This window comes from Tamandua tetradactyla, chromosome 1 (assembly GCF_023851605.1).
Source record: "Tamandua tetradactyla isolate mTamTet1 chromosome 1, mTamTet1.pri, whole genome shotgun sequence".
Classification (NCBI taxonomy): domain Eukaryota; kingdom Metazoa; phylum Chordata; class Mammalia; order Pilosa; family Myrmecophagidae; genus Tamandua; species Tamandua tetradactyla.
In genome coordinates this window covers 87,591,201-87,606,442 of record NC_135327.1, presented here as the reverse complement: position 1 = coordinate 87,606,442, position 15,242 = coordinate 87,591,201, and the positions used below count along the sequence as shown (strand labels likewise).

The 15,242-nt window shown below is 38.7% G+C and overlaps 1 protein-coding gene across 2 annotated transcripts in view; it reads right to left on the bottom strand.

The window, feature by feature from the left end:
• Positions 1-13,206: 13,206 nt before the first annotated feature.
• Positions 13,207-15,242, bottom strand: part of DPY19L1 (dpy-19 like C-mannosyltransferase 1) — a 119,892-nt gene continuing 117,856 nt past the window's right edge. For both annotated transcript variants that reach the window (XM_077120039.1, XM_077120028.1), the window contains exon 23: positions 13,207-14,540. The gene's annotated coding sequence lies outside the window, so the exon portion shown is untranslated. The remainder of the gene's footprint in view (positions 14,541-15,242) is intronic.

The following is a 15,242-nucleotide window of genomic DNA, read 5'->3' as shown; positions in this document are numbered from 1 at the left end:
CTGCCCTGGAAAGTCACACTGCATATTGGCATATTAAAGATTCTGAGAGGGTCATTACTAAAGGATCCTATTTTAAGTCGTTTATCCTAGCACATCCCAACTTATTGATTACAGGATTTTTGGAAGACAATTTGAAGATTCATGATCCCATTTTTACCTTCACCCTATATTGAGAAAACTAACATCCAGAGAAGGAAAGTGATTTGTCAGGATCATGGAGGATGGCAGTGTCAGAGCAGTGATTGATCTTTAAGTCTTCTGGAGCAAGTCCAGCATCCTTTCCTCAGCATTCACCCAGAAACTTTGGAGTTACTGGAATTCCCCCTAGGAATTTCATATCCCTCAAAAATAAATCTCACACCACCCAACTCTGAAGTCTTTTTTCTGGAAGAAAACTGTACAACTCCATGAATCCATTGAATGCTTGGGCATTGGGACAGGAATCAAATCTTCAGATCGTTAATTCTCTGCATGGAGAGCAAGCTCATTGTGAGAACACCATCTGAAAAGATGATGCTGGGCATCTGTAGAAAATGGCAATTCTACTTGGAATTGGCAGCCATTTCTCTGTCATCACTTAGTCATTTCCCTGCTCAGCTCAGAAGGCAGCCTTTGGCACGGTGGGGAGTGACAGACTCTCTCCAACAAACACTACCTGCTGAGCAGAGCCTCCAGCCCATCTCAGCCAGCTGGGCCCACTCTGAGCAGAGGCTGAGTGAAAGGGACAGATGTGGGGCCCAGATTATTTTGACAGGGGATTCATCTTCTCCCCCTGCTCCCCATCAAAAATACCTTTAAACCTCCATATATTTGGTTAAATTATTCTTATTGTTGGTGAAAAGCAAAGAGGAACAGCACGAAATGATTACAGGAGCAGGTGAGAGACACCTAAGAAGAAAAGTACAGAAAGAAAACCTCAGAGGCTTTTTTTTTTTATTTTTTTATTTTTTATTTTTTTATTAATGAAAAGAAAAAAAAAGAAATTAACACAACATTTAGAAATCATACCGTTCTACATATGCACTCAGTAATTCTTAACATCATCACATAGATGCATGATCATCGTTTCTTAGTACATTTGCATCGGTTTAGAGGAACTAGCAACACAACAGAAAAAGATATAAAATGTTATTATAAAGAAAAGAAATAAAAGTAGTAATAATAGTAAAAAACAACAACAAACAAACAAACAAACAAGCAAACAAAAACAAAAAAAACCCTATAGCTCAGATGCAGCTTCATTCAGTGTTTTAACATGATTACTTTACAATTAGGTATTATTGTGCTGTCCATTTTTGAGTTTTTGTATCTAGTCCTGTTGCACAGTCTGTATCCCTTAAGCTTCAATTACCCATTGTCTTACCCTGTTTCTAACTCCTGCTGAACTCTGTTACCAATGACATATTTCAAGTTTATTCTCGAATGTCCGTTCACATCAGTGGGACCATACAGTATTTGTCCTTTAGTTTTTGGCTGGATTCACTCAGCATAATATTCTTTAGGTCCATCCATGTTATTACATGGTTCATAAGTTTATCTTGTCTTAAAGCTGCATAATATTCCATCGTATGTATATACCACAGTTTGTTTAGCCATTCTTCTGTTGATGGACATTTTGGCTGTTTCCATCTCTTTGCAATTGTAAATAATGCTGCTATAAACATTGGTGTGCAAATGTCCGTTTGTGTCTTTGCCCTTAAGTCCTTTGAGTATATTCCCAGCAATGGTATTGCTGGGTCGTATGGCAATTCTATATTCAGCTTTTTGAGGAACCGCCAAACTGCCTTCCACAGTGGTTGCACCCTTTGACATTCCCACCAACAGTGGATAAGTGTGCCTCTTTCTCTGCATCCTCTCCAGCACTTGTCATTTTCTGTTTTGTTGATAATGGCCTTTCTGGTGGGTGTGAGATGATATCTCATTGTGGTTTTGATTTGCATTTCTCTAATGGCCAGGGACATTGAGCATCTCTTCATGTGCCTCTTGGCCATCCGTATTTCTTCTTCTGGTAGGTGTCTGTTCAAGTCTTTTTGCAATTTTGTAATTGGGTTGGCTGTCTTTTTGTTGTTGAGTTGGCAATCTCTTTATAAATTCTGGATACTAGACCTTTATCTGATATGTCGTTTCCAAATATTGTCTCCCATTGTGTAGGCTGTCTTTCTACTTTCTTGATGAAGTTCTTTGATGCACAAAAGTGTTTAATTTTGAGGAGCTCCCATTTATTTATTTCTTTCTTCAGTGCTCTTGCTTTAGGTTTAAGGTCCATAAAACCGCCTCCAGTTGTAAGATTCGTAAGATATCTCCCTACATTTTTCTCTAACTGTTTTATGGTCTTAGACCTAATGTTTAGATCTTTGATCCATTTTGAGTTAATTTTTGTATAAGGTGTGAGATACAGGTCTTCTTTCATTCTTTTACTTATGGATATCCAGTTCTCTAGGCACCATTTATTGAAGAGACTGTTCTGTCCCAGGTGAGTTGGCTTGACTGCCTTATCAAAGATCAAATGTCCATAGATGAGAGGGTCTATATCTGAGCACTCTATTCGATTCCATTTGTCGATATATCTATCTTTATGCCAATACCATGCTGTTTTGACCACTGTGTCTTCATAATATGCCTTAAAGTCCGGCATCGCTAGACCTCCAGCTTCGTTTTTTTTCCTCAAGATGTTTTTAGCAATTTGGGGCACACTGCCCTTCCAGATAAATTTGCTTATTGGTTTTTCTAATTATGAAAAATAAGTTGTTGGGATTTTGATTGGTATTGCATTGAATCTGTAGATGAGTTTAGGTAGGATTGACATCTTAATTATATTTAGTCTTCCAATCCATGAACACGGTATGCCCTTCCATCTATTTAGGTCTTCTGTGATTTCTTTTAGCAGTTTTTTGTAGTTCTCTTTATATAGGTTTTTTGTCTCTTTGGTTAAATTTATTCCTAGGTATTTTATTCTTTTAGTTGCGATTGTAAATGGGATTCGTTTCTTGATTTCCGCCTCAGCTTGTTCATTACTAGTGTATAGAAAAGCTACAGATTTTTGAATGTTGATCTTGTAGCCTGCTACTTTGCTGTACTCATTTATTAGCTCTAGCAATTTTGCTGTGGATTTTTCCGGGTTTTCTACGTATAGTATCATATCGTCTGCAAACAGTGATAGTTTTACTTCTTCCTTTCCAATTTTGATGCCTTGTATTTCTTTTTCTTGCCTAATTGCTCTGGCTAGAACCTCCAACACAATGTTGAATAATAGTGGTGATAGTGGACATCCTTGTCTTGTTCCTGATCTTAGGGGGAAAGTTTTCAATTTTTCCCCATTGAGAATGATATTAGCTGTGGGTTTTTCATATATTCCCTCTATCATTTTAAGGAAGTTCCCTTGCATTCCTATCTTTTGAAGTGTTTTCAGCAGGAAAGGATGTTGAATCTTGTCAAATGCCTTCTTTGCATCAATTGAGATGATCATGTGATTTTTCTGCTTTGATTTGTTGATATGGTGTATTACATTAATTGATTTTCTTATGTTGAACCATCCTTGCATACCTGGGATGAATCCTACTTGGTCATGATGTATAATTCTTTTAATGTGTTGTTGGATATGATTTGCTAGAATTTTATTGAGGATTTTTGCATCTGTATTCATTAGAGAGATTGGTCTGTAGTTTTTTTTTTTTGTAATATCTTTGCCTGGTTTTGGTATGAGGGTGATGTTGGCTTCATAGAATGAATTAGGTAGTTTTCCCTCCACTTCGATTATGTTGAAGAGTTTGAGGAGAGTAGGTACTAATTCTTTCTGGAATGTTTGATAGAATTCACATGTGAAGCCATCTGGTCCTGGACTTTTCTTTTTAGGGAGCTTTTGAATAACTAATTCAATCTCTTTACTTGTGATTGGTTTGTTGAGGTCGTCTATTTCTTCTTGAGTCAAAGTTGGTTGTTCATGTCTTTCCAGGAACCTGTCCATTTCTTCTAAATTGTTGTATTTATTAGCGTAAAGTTGTTCATAGTATCCTGTTATTACCTCCTTTATTTCTGTGAGGTCAGTAGTTATGTCTCCTCTTCCATTTCTGATCTTATTTATTTGCATCCTCTCTCTTCTTCTTTTTGTCAATCTTGCTAAGGGCCCATCAATCTTGTTGATTTTCTCATAGAACCAACTTCTGGTCTTATTGATTTTCTCTATTGTTTTCATGTTTTCAATTTCATTTATTTCTGCTCTAATCTTTGTTATTTCTTTCCTTTTGCTTGCTTTGGGATTAGTTTGCTGTTCTTTCTCCAGTTTCTCCAAGTGGACAGTTAATTCCTGCATTTTTGCCTTTTCTTCTTTTCTGATAAAGGCATTTGGGGCAATAAATTTCCCTCTTAGCACTGCCTTTGCTGCGTCCCATAAGTTTTGATATGTTGTGTCTTCATTTTCATTTGCCTCTAGGTATTTACTAATTTCTCTTGCAATTTCTTCTTTGACCCACTTGTTGTTTAAGAGTGTGTTGCTGAGCCTCCATGTATTTATGAATTTTCTGGCACTCCGCCTATTATTGATTTCCAACTTCATTCCTTTATGATCCGAGAAAGTGTTGTGTATGATTTCAATCTTTTTAAGTTTGTTAAGACTTGCTTTGTGACCCAGCATATGGTCTATCTTTGAGAATGATCCATGAGCACTTGAAAAAAAGGTGTATCCTGCTGTTGTGGGATGTAATGTCCTATAAATGTCTGTTAAGTCAAGCTCATTTATAGTAATATTCAGATTCTCTATTTCTTTATTGATCCTCTGTCTAGATGTTCTGTCCATTGATGAGAGTGGTGAATTGAAGTCTCCAACTATTATGGTGTGTGAGTCTATTTCCCTTTTCAGTGTTTGCAGTGTATTCCTCACGTATTTTGGGGCATTCTGGTTCGGTGCATAAATATTTATGATTGTTATGTCTTCTTGCTTAATTGTTCCTTTTAATAGTATATAGTGTCCTTCTTTGTCTCTTTTAACTGTTTTACATTTGAAGTCTAATTTGTTGGATATTAGTATAGCCACTCCTGCTCTTTTCTGGTTGTTATTTGCATGAAATATCTTTTCCCCACCTTTCACTTTCAACCTATATTTATCTTTGGGTCTAAGATGTGTTTCCTGTAGACAGCATATAGAAGGATCCTGTTTTTTAATCCATTCTGCCAGTCTATGTCTTTTGATTGGGGAATTCAGTCCATTAACATTTAGAGTTATTACTGTTTGGATAATATTTTCCTCTACCATTTTGCCTTTTGTATTATATATATCATATCTGACTTTCCTTCTTTATACACTTTTCTCCATGCCTCTCTCTTCTGTCTTTTTGTATCTGACTCTAGTGCTTCCTTTAGTATTTCTTGCAGAGCTGGTCTCTTGGTCACAAATTCTCTCAGTGACTTTTTGTCTGAGAATGTTTTAATATCTCCCTCATTTTTGAAGGACAATTTTGCTGGATATAGGAGTCTTGGTTGGCAGTTTTTCTCTTTTAGTAACTTAAACATATCATCCCACTGTCTTCTAGCTTCCATGGTTTCTGCTGAGAAATCTACACATAGTCTTATTGGGTTTCCCTTGTATGTGATGGATTGCTTCTCTCTCGCTGCTTTCAAGATCCTCTCTTTCTCTTTGACCTCTGAAATTCTAACTAGCAAGTGTCTTGGGGAACGCCTATTTGTGTCTAATCTCTTTGGGGTGCGCTGCACTTCTTGGATCTGTAATTTTAGGTCTTTCATAAGAGTTGGGAAATTTTCAGTGATAATTTCTTCCATTAGTTTTTCTCCTCCTTTTCCCTTCTCTTCTCCTTCCGGGACACCCACTACACGTATATTTGTATGGTTCACATTGTCCTTGAGTTCCCTGATACCTTGTTCAAATTTTTCCATTCTTTTCCGGATAGTTTCTGTTTCTTTTTGGAATTCAGATGTTTCATCCTCCAAATCACTAATTCTATCTTCTGTCTCTTTAAATCTGTCATTGTAGGTATCCATTTTTTTTCCATCTTTTCTACTTTATCTTTCACTTCCATAAGTTCTGTGATTTGTTTTTTCAGTTTTTCTATTTCTTCTTTATGTTCAGCCCATGTCTTCTTCATGTCCTCCCTCAATTTATCGATTTCGTTTTTGAAGAGGTTTTCCATTTCTGTTCGTATATTCAGCATTAGTTGTTTCAGCTCCTGTATCTCATTTGAACTATTGGTTTCTTCGTTTGACTGGGCCATATGTTCAATTTTCTGAGCGTGATCCGTTATCTTCTGCTGGCGTCTGGGCATTTAGTCAGATTTCCCTGGGTGTTCGACCCCACAGGTTGAAAGATTTTTCTGTGCAATCTCTGGGTTCTGTTTTTCTTATCCTGCCCAGTAGGTGGCGCTCGTGGCACACGTTTGTCTACGGGTTCCACCAGTGAAAGTTGCTGTGGGTCCTTTAACTCTGGAAAATTCTCGCCGTAGGGGAGGTTCGGCAGCCGAAGCGTCTTGGAAGAGTGCCAGCCGGCCTGGGGTTCCAAATGCGGGGAGGGTCGCCGGCCGCCGCAGCACGGGAGAGCGTCCAGCCGAATTAGCTAGTCGGCCCGGGGCGCCAAGCGTGGCGGGAGGGCGCCAGCTGTCGCAGCCCGGGAGAGTGCACTGTTCCCCACAGACGGGGGAGTCACGTGTTTGGAAGGGATCCCCCGGTCACTGTTCTCCGCAGTCTGGGGATTTCAGACCCAACTCTCTCAGTTGGTCCGGGGGACCTCGCGTGGTGGGGGCACCAGCCGCCGCGGCCTAAGGGGACCGCCTGTCCAATTCTACCAGCTGGCCTGGGAAGGTGGAAGGGAGGGACTCCGGTCGCTTGCCGTCCCACCCAGGAAAGCCCGTGCCCCTTGGTGATCTCACCGGAGCTGGTTCTCCCAGATAGTCAGCCCTTCCAGGATGGGGTACGCTGTCCCTTTGATCTCCCTCGTGGCTCCGGGAGCTGCTCTGTATTATCTCCACTCCCCCAGTAGCTGTTCTGGAGGAGGAAAGGTGAGGGTGGCAAGGCTGTCGAGGCTGGTGGCGGAGGAGCCGGTGAAGGCGGAAGAGGGGAGAGGAGGGCGGGCGGGTCCGCTGCTGCGGGGCGTGGGCACCGCGCGGCGGGCCGGCGGACAAAAGAACCTCAGAGGTTTTTGATATTCATCGTGGTTAGCAATTAGATCCCCTAAACCCTGATTTGCTCAGCTCAACTGCCCCCGGCATTGTGATTAGGGAAAGGAGGAAGAGGGTGCGTTTTTTGTTTTTAAAACTGCCTGCAATCTAAGCTTGATGATAGACAACTTGCCTAAAGAAAAACAACCTAATGGACATGCTTGATTAGGAACATGAAACCCCCTGAGAATAGACAACCTAGAGGGGAGAGGTTTAGATGAAGAGAGGGTAAATGGCTTTGCAAAATGATGCAAGGAAAGTTAGGATTTGACAGGTGATGGCTCCCTCGTGACTGAAGTGTGGGTTGTGGACCGGAGGGAAGATGAGAGTGAAGGAGGATGAAGGACAATCCCCAGGAGCCTGGCAGAGGTAGGGACTGAGAAAGAAGGCATGGCCAGTGAGAAATACCCTGCAGTAGGAATAGTGGCACAAATGACAAAACCATTACACAACGCCTTCTTTCACCCCAAGCCTCTGTGGGTGTCAGCGATATGCTTGCATCTTTTTCGGGGGAGTATGAAAGAAAATGGCACTATATGGTAGATGCTGGCATGTGCAAAGGCCAGCAAGGTCAAGGAGTGGAATAAGTGACAGGCTCCCTGGACCACTTGTAAATTAAATGGAATATTAAGTGTTGAGAGCTGGCAGTTGGTAACAATAATATCTCATTTAAATCTCACACCTAGACTATGGAGTATCATTATTCCTTTTTTACAGACCCAAAAATAGCAATTGAGAAAGATGATTGAGTTTCCTAAGATCCGCTAGCATTTGCCAGAGAATGGGGAATCTAACCTTATACTCTGACACTCCAGAAAATGTGCTTTTAACCATTCCAATTTTGTTAAAATGTGCACCTCTGAGAACTTCATTCTGAATCTCCTTGCCAGAAGGCAGTGTGACTTAGTCATTCTATACCACTAGCCCAGTGGTATAGCTGTAGCAGATACTCAGTTTATGTATATTAAACTAGAAGAAAAAAATGAAATGAATCTTACTCATCCTGTAATGGAGAACATTCTGCAGATAGCACAAAGCAGTGACTCAATTTGCCTGTCAGCACATAGCTAGAATGTTTTCATATTGTCTCTCACTTTTAGGTCTTTAATTAATCTGAAATTTGATTTTTGTACATGCTGTGAGGTAGGGACTAAATCACATGATTTTCTGTATGGGCAGCCGATTTTTTCACAGCCTCATTTATTAAGTACATGCATCTGTTTTGTTTCTGAGCTATATATTTTGCTCTTTAGTCAATCTGTATGCCCCTGTGCTAAAACCTCAATAGTCATTATAATAAATCTTGCTATTGATAGGACAAATGCCTCTATCTCATGTTCTTCTCCAGACTTTTCTAGATGATGACTTCTCTAGATTATTTATCAAAACAAATTTTAGATTCACCCTGTCAAGTTCATAAAAAGTCCTACTGGGATTTTTATTAAAACTACAGATCAATTGAGAATTGTTATTTTTACGTCTGACATTTTATTTCTATGTTCATTTGCATCTTTGTTCAATAGACCTGCAGTTTTCCTTTATTGATTCTTCTTACACTGCTCTGACTATTGCAGTAGCCTGAAAAACTGAGCTCTCTTATTTTATGTTCTCTTGATTGGAATAAGATGGGGATAATCAGTATCTTGAATGTTTGGTAGAACAAGCTTATAAAGCTGTCTGGTTATGTTGTTTTTCTTAAGGAAAGATTTTTTTTTAATATTAATTCAGTTTCTGAATAGGGGATAAGACTAATTTCTATTTCTTCTTGGATCAGTTCAAAGTTATATTTTTCTAGGAATTTCATTATTTCATCTAAGTGTTCAAATTTATTGATAAAGTTGTTCATAAGATCCTCTTATCTGTTTACACCTTGCAGCCTTAGTAATTTGCCATTCCTAATTTTTATGTCTTTATTGTCTACTCCTGATTATGAATTGTTTCAGATAACCAACCTTTGACTTTGTTGATCTTTTCTATTGTATATTTGTTTTATATTTCATCAATTTCTGCTCATTATTTCCTTCAACTTTGGAGGGATTTATTCTGCTTTTCTTTGTCTATATTCCTGAGATAGATATTTGGAACTCATTTTTAAGATAATTTATGCATTTTGGGATAAAAAGAAAAAATGTTTATATATCTATAGATATAACTATACTCCTCAAGCTATTTGTCATATATCATTGTTCTATTTCTTTTCTTTAATTTCCAATTACTTAAAACTGTTTAAATTTTTATTGATTTCTAAGAAGTCCTTTTGATCCTTTTTTTTTTTGAGAACTATTTGATCCCATTTATTATCATTTTTTTCATTCAACAAATATCAGGCACCTATATATGCATATATGCCAAGTACTGTTCTATGCACTTGGATTGCATCAGTGAACAAAACAGACCAAAATCAATGCCTTCATGGAGTTCATGCTTTATTATTGATTCCTGCAAAAGTCCCTCCTGTTGAAAACAATGTGTTCTACATTTATTCAGCATGGTGTCCTATAAGTGATCAGTCAAGATTTATTATTCAGATCACATTCATCTTTTCTGATTTTTTGCCTGCTTATTGTATCAACTTCTGAAGAGACATTAAAATTTCCCACTGTGAGTGTAGATTTTCCCATTTCCACCCTAGGAAGCATTCTCTTCTGAAACATAAGAAAACTTATTCTCAGAATTATTAAGAAACATGCCCTATTTGACAAAGTTTACAAAGGATGGATCCAGAATTCCAATTTAGTTGTTTCTATTATGACATTAATTGTATGACTGCTATCATCTATTTTTTCTATCTAACACCCCCATATAGTAACAGCACACCAGTCTCCCCATCCTGTGGGAAACCCTCCTCCCCCACTTCAACCACACCATTCTGCTGGAACGACCAGCGTTCCCTGTGCATGGGCAGGCACCGGAATCGAACCTGGGTCTCCAGTATGGCAGCCAAGAATTCTGCCACTGAGCCACCGTGGCCTGCTCTGAGGTTAATTTTTGTGTAGATGTTTTTCAAAGGCCATTTTTCTCCTTTCCATGATATTATATTCATCTGAAAATGTCCTGCATGTCATTACTTCTGTTCGCCGCTGCAATAAACTGCCATTTCTTCTAGTTTAAAAGAATAACTTTTAAGGCCATCTGGAATTTAGTGCACTGTTGTATAATGTATGGTTTATTTAAATAACCATTACCCATGTCTACTTGCCAGGAACTGTGCTAGGCACTATGGATTTAGAGTGGAAGAAGACATGTCCAGTCTTTAAGGACACAGTGTAGTAGGAAAAAAGTCACGTTAATAAATAAATGTGTGCAATGTAGGGGTTATGGGGGCAGTGGCCGTGGGTGGGGATGAGTTCACTTAGCCTAGGGGTAAGTAGTAGGGGAAGGCTTCACGGGGGAGGTAACATTCCAGCCAGTTCTTCAAGTAGATACTAAACAAGAAAAGTGTTTTCCAGGTCAAAGAAAAAAGCATATGCAAAAAGAAGAAATCTAATTCTTCTCTACTTTCATTTTAAATTGTCAAAGTGATTTTTAATCTTTGTCCTGCTATATTCTTCTGTGTCTCATTGAGTCTCTAATCTCGGCTCACGAATATCACCTGGTCCTGGGCTGCCATTCCCGTTTCTCTGCCATAGCATGCACCTGTAACCAAACACAGAATTCTTCCCTTCAAGAGTCTGTTCAACAGAAAGTTCCATGACTAAGAGGAATAATAAAGAAATAAGTAGCCAATCGTTATTTTTAAAAAAAGGAGTATGAAGTTGCTTATCATTCCTATTTTGACTGGGCCAAGACTTGTAAAGGGTGGCTTATCCAGGGGTGAAGCAGGGAGGGCAGGTTCTAAAATGTTAGCCCCTATGGCGCTAGAACCATCTGGGGATTTGAAGTGATTCCAAACCTTAGGCCACACCCCAGGCCGATTAAACCCTAACCTGTGCGGTTGTGAACCAGGAGTCAGATATTAATGGATACCTAATGGTCCTGAGTAATCCCAATGTGCAGATTCGTCTGAGAATGACTGCCTGAAGGAGTCTTTCTTAGAAAAAGCCAAATTCACACCATTTTAAAGGGCTGGAGGGATTACAGAATTCCACTTCCTGGGAAGGTTTTCCAAGGCAAGAGGGAGTTTCTGCTCTGAATCTGCAGTTAGGGCCACAGGCAAATACCCTGAAGGGCCCTGCCAAAGAGCAGGCCTTCATCTCAGAGGAGACAGCTGTGCCAGCAAAGCTGAGCTGAGGCGCTGGCCTTCACACAACCTCTTGTTTTAATTACTATCTATACCCTGATGACAAATCTGTTTTAGACAAGGTCATTTCTTCCTTTTATTTCTTTCTAGTTTTTAGAAATAGATAAGGAAGGAAGCCTTCAGGCCAATCAGCATAAAACTGAACAAGTTTGATTTTACTAAATCCAGCTTTCTTTCAAGGTATTTATTAAACATGTATATGGGAAAAAAACCAAGTACTTAAAAATCAAAGAAGATTTACTCTGCTGTTTGAAAGGAGCATGGCTGTGTAAACAAAATACTGGAGAGTCTAGCATTGAAAGCTGTGTTGATAACATTATGCTTAATTGGTAGAGAAAGCACTGCTTTGAAAGCATAATCAATATCAATATCCCAGTCTTTTGGCAAAAAAAAAAAAAAAAAATTACACTACAGTGACTCAAAATCTTGAGAATCCTCATAGTTTCATTCAGAATTTTTCCTCATGGGAGGAAATGTGAAAAGAAAAAGATTCCAGGACCTTTCTATACTTTAATGTCCTTTTCAACTTTGAATTTGTACAGATACATTACTGTGAAATGAAGACCAATTGAGGAATGTAATGACGTTTAAAAGTAGGTCGTCTGTTTCCACCCAGGGAACATTTCTACTGATTTAAATTACAAATTTCTAGTTGGAGGAAGGAGAGGAAGGAAGCAGAAGATTGAGGATTTCTGGGGCCAAATCAAAAGCAATAAAGTAGGAAATGAATTTTTTAAATCCACACACATCATTGAACTTACCTATTTTCTTCTAGACAAAGTGATTTTACAAAAGGAAGTTCAGTTGCAAAGGATTTTCACTCCTTTTCCATCTCTGGAAAGAAACAGGTCCAAGCCAAGTCCAGTTTACATAATGCAAATAAGTGATAAGGCGGTCTTGTTAAAAATGACTGTATCCATTCTTTGCTCCTTCCAAGTTCAGTTGAAGCAAGGCCCGCTAAGAGACAAAGGGCCCTGGTAAAATTCAGTTCCCAGTGTAGGGACTAGACTGCGTCCTGGTGGGGTCAGGGCTATCAGGAATGGATGGCCCCCATCACTAGTCTACCAGTGAATTGGCCTACCCATTAGAGCAGATGGTCTCAAGTGTAGTCCAAGCCATTGTAATGGCATTAGCATCATCTGACAACAGGTTGGAAATGCAAATTCTCAGGCTCCATCTTTGACCAAGTGAATCAGAAACTCTAGGATGGGGCCCAGCCATCTGTAGTGCAGCAAGACCTCCAGGTGATTCCGACGCATGTGAAATTTGAGAATCACTGTTTTAGAGCATTTCATTCTCCAAAGATATCAGAGAATCAAGGTGTCACTGTATTAAGAAATTAATTACAAAGGAGGGAACTAAGCTAAATTACATTTTCTTTCAAGTAGCCAAAACAGTAAGCAGACACTTTTATTAAGCAAAAAAACATGGAGCTATAATTTAAGAAATGTTATGACACGAAACCCATCTGTGGTTTAACGTATGGAAAAAAAAAAGTTTCAGCAACTTTGTAATTATCCCCCAAATTTGGTTTTAAGGAATTATTGTGTTCCTTGAAGGAAATGATATACAAAGTAATGTGACACATAAATGTAAGAAAAGGACTGTTAGTTCCAATCCCTATACCAATACCAGGAAAAGGACCTAGGTTTTTCATGAAACCCACTGTGAGAATTCTTCCCCCATTTTGGGGGACTGTGATCAGGCAGCCACAAACCTGTTTCTGCCCATGTGTCTGCAGAATGAGGCTGGGCATGTGTGTAGTCAAGGTGGGAATGAAAATGGCAATTAAGAAAAACATTTTCCATATTTTTCATGATCTTTTTTATTGAACATATGTAGTACATGTAAACAATTGGCAGAAAATTCATAAAAATACAATGTTCCTATGCAATATCACTTTATTCCCAAAACACCCTTTCACTCTCTTTGATTTCATCAGCCTATTTCAACACTCCACCTTTTCTGCCAAGTCTTTTCGGAGGCTTCTCCTTTTATAGAAACATTGCCCCAATTTTTTTTTTTTTTAATGTCATTGCAATAAGCTATTTCCATTGCCTCCTGGTCCATCCTTACCTTCCTCACAATAAAGCAAAAATATTTTTAAATGCTAAAAAATACATAAAATACTGAACTTTAATACTGTTTTGTCATTTGTATTGAGACTACTACTACTCTATGTTGCCATAAAAGATATTTATAATCTACAGCACCGGCTGCTACAGATATGATCAGGGCTGAGTGTGCAGTTTAACCACCAAGGCCTCTGTTCTAAACTGAGCTGCCTAAAATATAATCAGAGCTTGCTGGTGGAATTACATTAATAAATACTGTTACAAAAGGAGTCTTCTGAAAAAAAAAACAAACTAATTTAGACTACTTTGAACGTTTTCAGTATAAGAAACAGTTATAACAGTATTTTAATGTTTTTTCCCAGCACAGAATTTCCAACCATTACAGGTGAACATATTAGGAAGGGAATTACTAGAGGGTTGGAAAATCAAGAGTAACACTATATATATATATATATATATATATATATTTATTTTTTTTTTTAATTGCAACTGCTGGATGTACCGGGTCGGCACATTTGGTTGAGAAACACTTGTAGAGAAAGCAGAGCGTCCGCCCCCTCTTTTTACCTGTCTGCGAATGCACACAGAGAAGGGAGGCGAGAGACTGGCGCACCCTCCCCGACCTCATGCCCTCTTCCCACCGCTGAGGATTGCGGCATCCTGGCTCAGACTGTACACCGAATCCTCAACTTCCCACCTGCTTCCTATTTTCTGAAATTGGCACAAGCCTAAGGAAAAAAAAAAAAGTCAACCAGCAAGTGAGAAAGGGTGATGACGACTCTGGAGAAGGCTGATAGCATCTCCGTGGCCAGCTCCGGGTTAGAAGGAGAACCCACAAGAGATGCTGCCAGCTAGGGGCGGGAGGAGGCTGTGCCTCAGCCAGAGGTGTGGTCTTTCAACTTCCCAAGGCGAGCAAGCTAGAGCTTCCTCCATGCCAGGCTCATTCTTTGGCTCTGGTAAGAAGGCAGAAAGAGAACAGATCTTCAGTGGCTCCCAGGAGTGGGCGCGGGAAACCATCCCTGAGGACTCAGATCTCACGGACAATCCACAACGAGGTTAATCTGCCTGGAGTTAATAAAGAGAACACTGTATAATTAAATGTGCAGTTGGCCTCGGTCATTCATGGTTTGCTCAGAATTTAAATCTCAACATCGTTTCTCAGAACTCTAAGGAGTTACTGGTTTGAAGAATCTCATTTCACACGAATTAAGTTTAAGAAACAAAAATTCATACAGGGAATTCAAAGCAGGTTTTGAAATTTCTCAAAGTAAGGAGAAAGACTAAGATAGTCATTTCTCATTCTGAACTGATGGTTTTTAAAACCAGAAATATAACTATAAGGCCAAAGTTTTTGTCTTATTAAAGACATGAAATTTAAAAAGTAAAATATTAAAAAATCATTCATCATTAGTCATTTATTTTTGACAGAAAAATTGGTCACGTTGTATTGTATCTTAATAGAGAAAGAAAAATGACTACATAATTGCTACATAACAGTTTAAGAAAAATTACTGCATAATCTATTGTTCCACTGTAAATTAGGTCTACTCAAATATAGATTAGTTTCTAGATGCATTTCATGTGGGGATGTTCAAAATTGTTTTTCTTAAAACTTCAGTTAAACATGACACATTTAAAAAGTGGTTTAAAGGTATTAAAATATAAAAATGTGAATAATGCCTAACATGAAAAAATTTAAAAATTCCAATAAAGTTTTTTTAACCAAGAATAAGTAGTTTTGGTACTCCTTAAATGAATAAATCACAC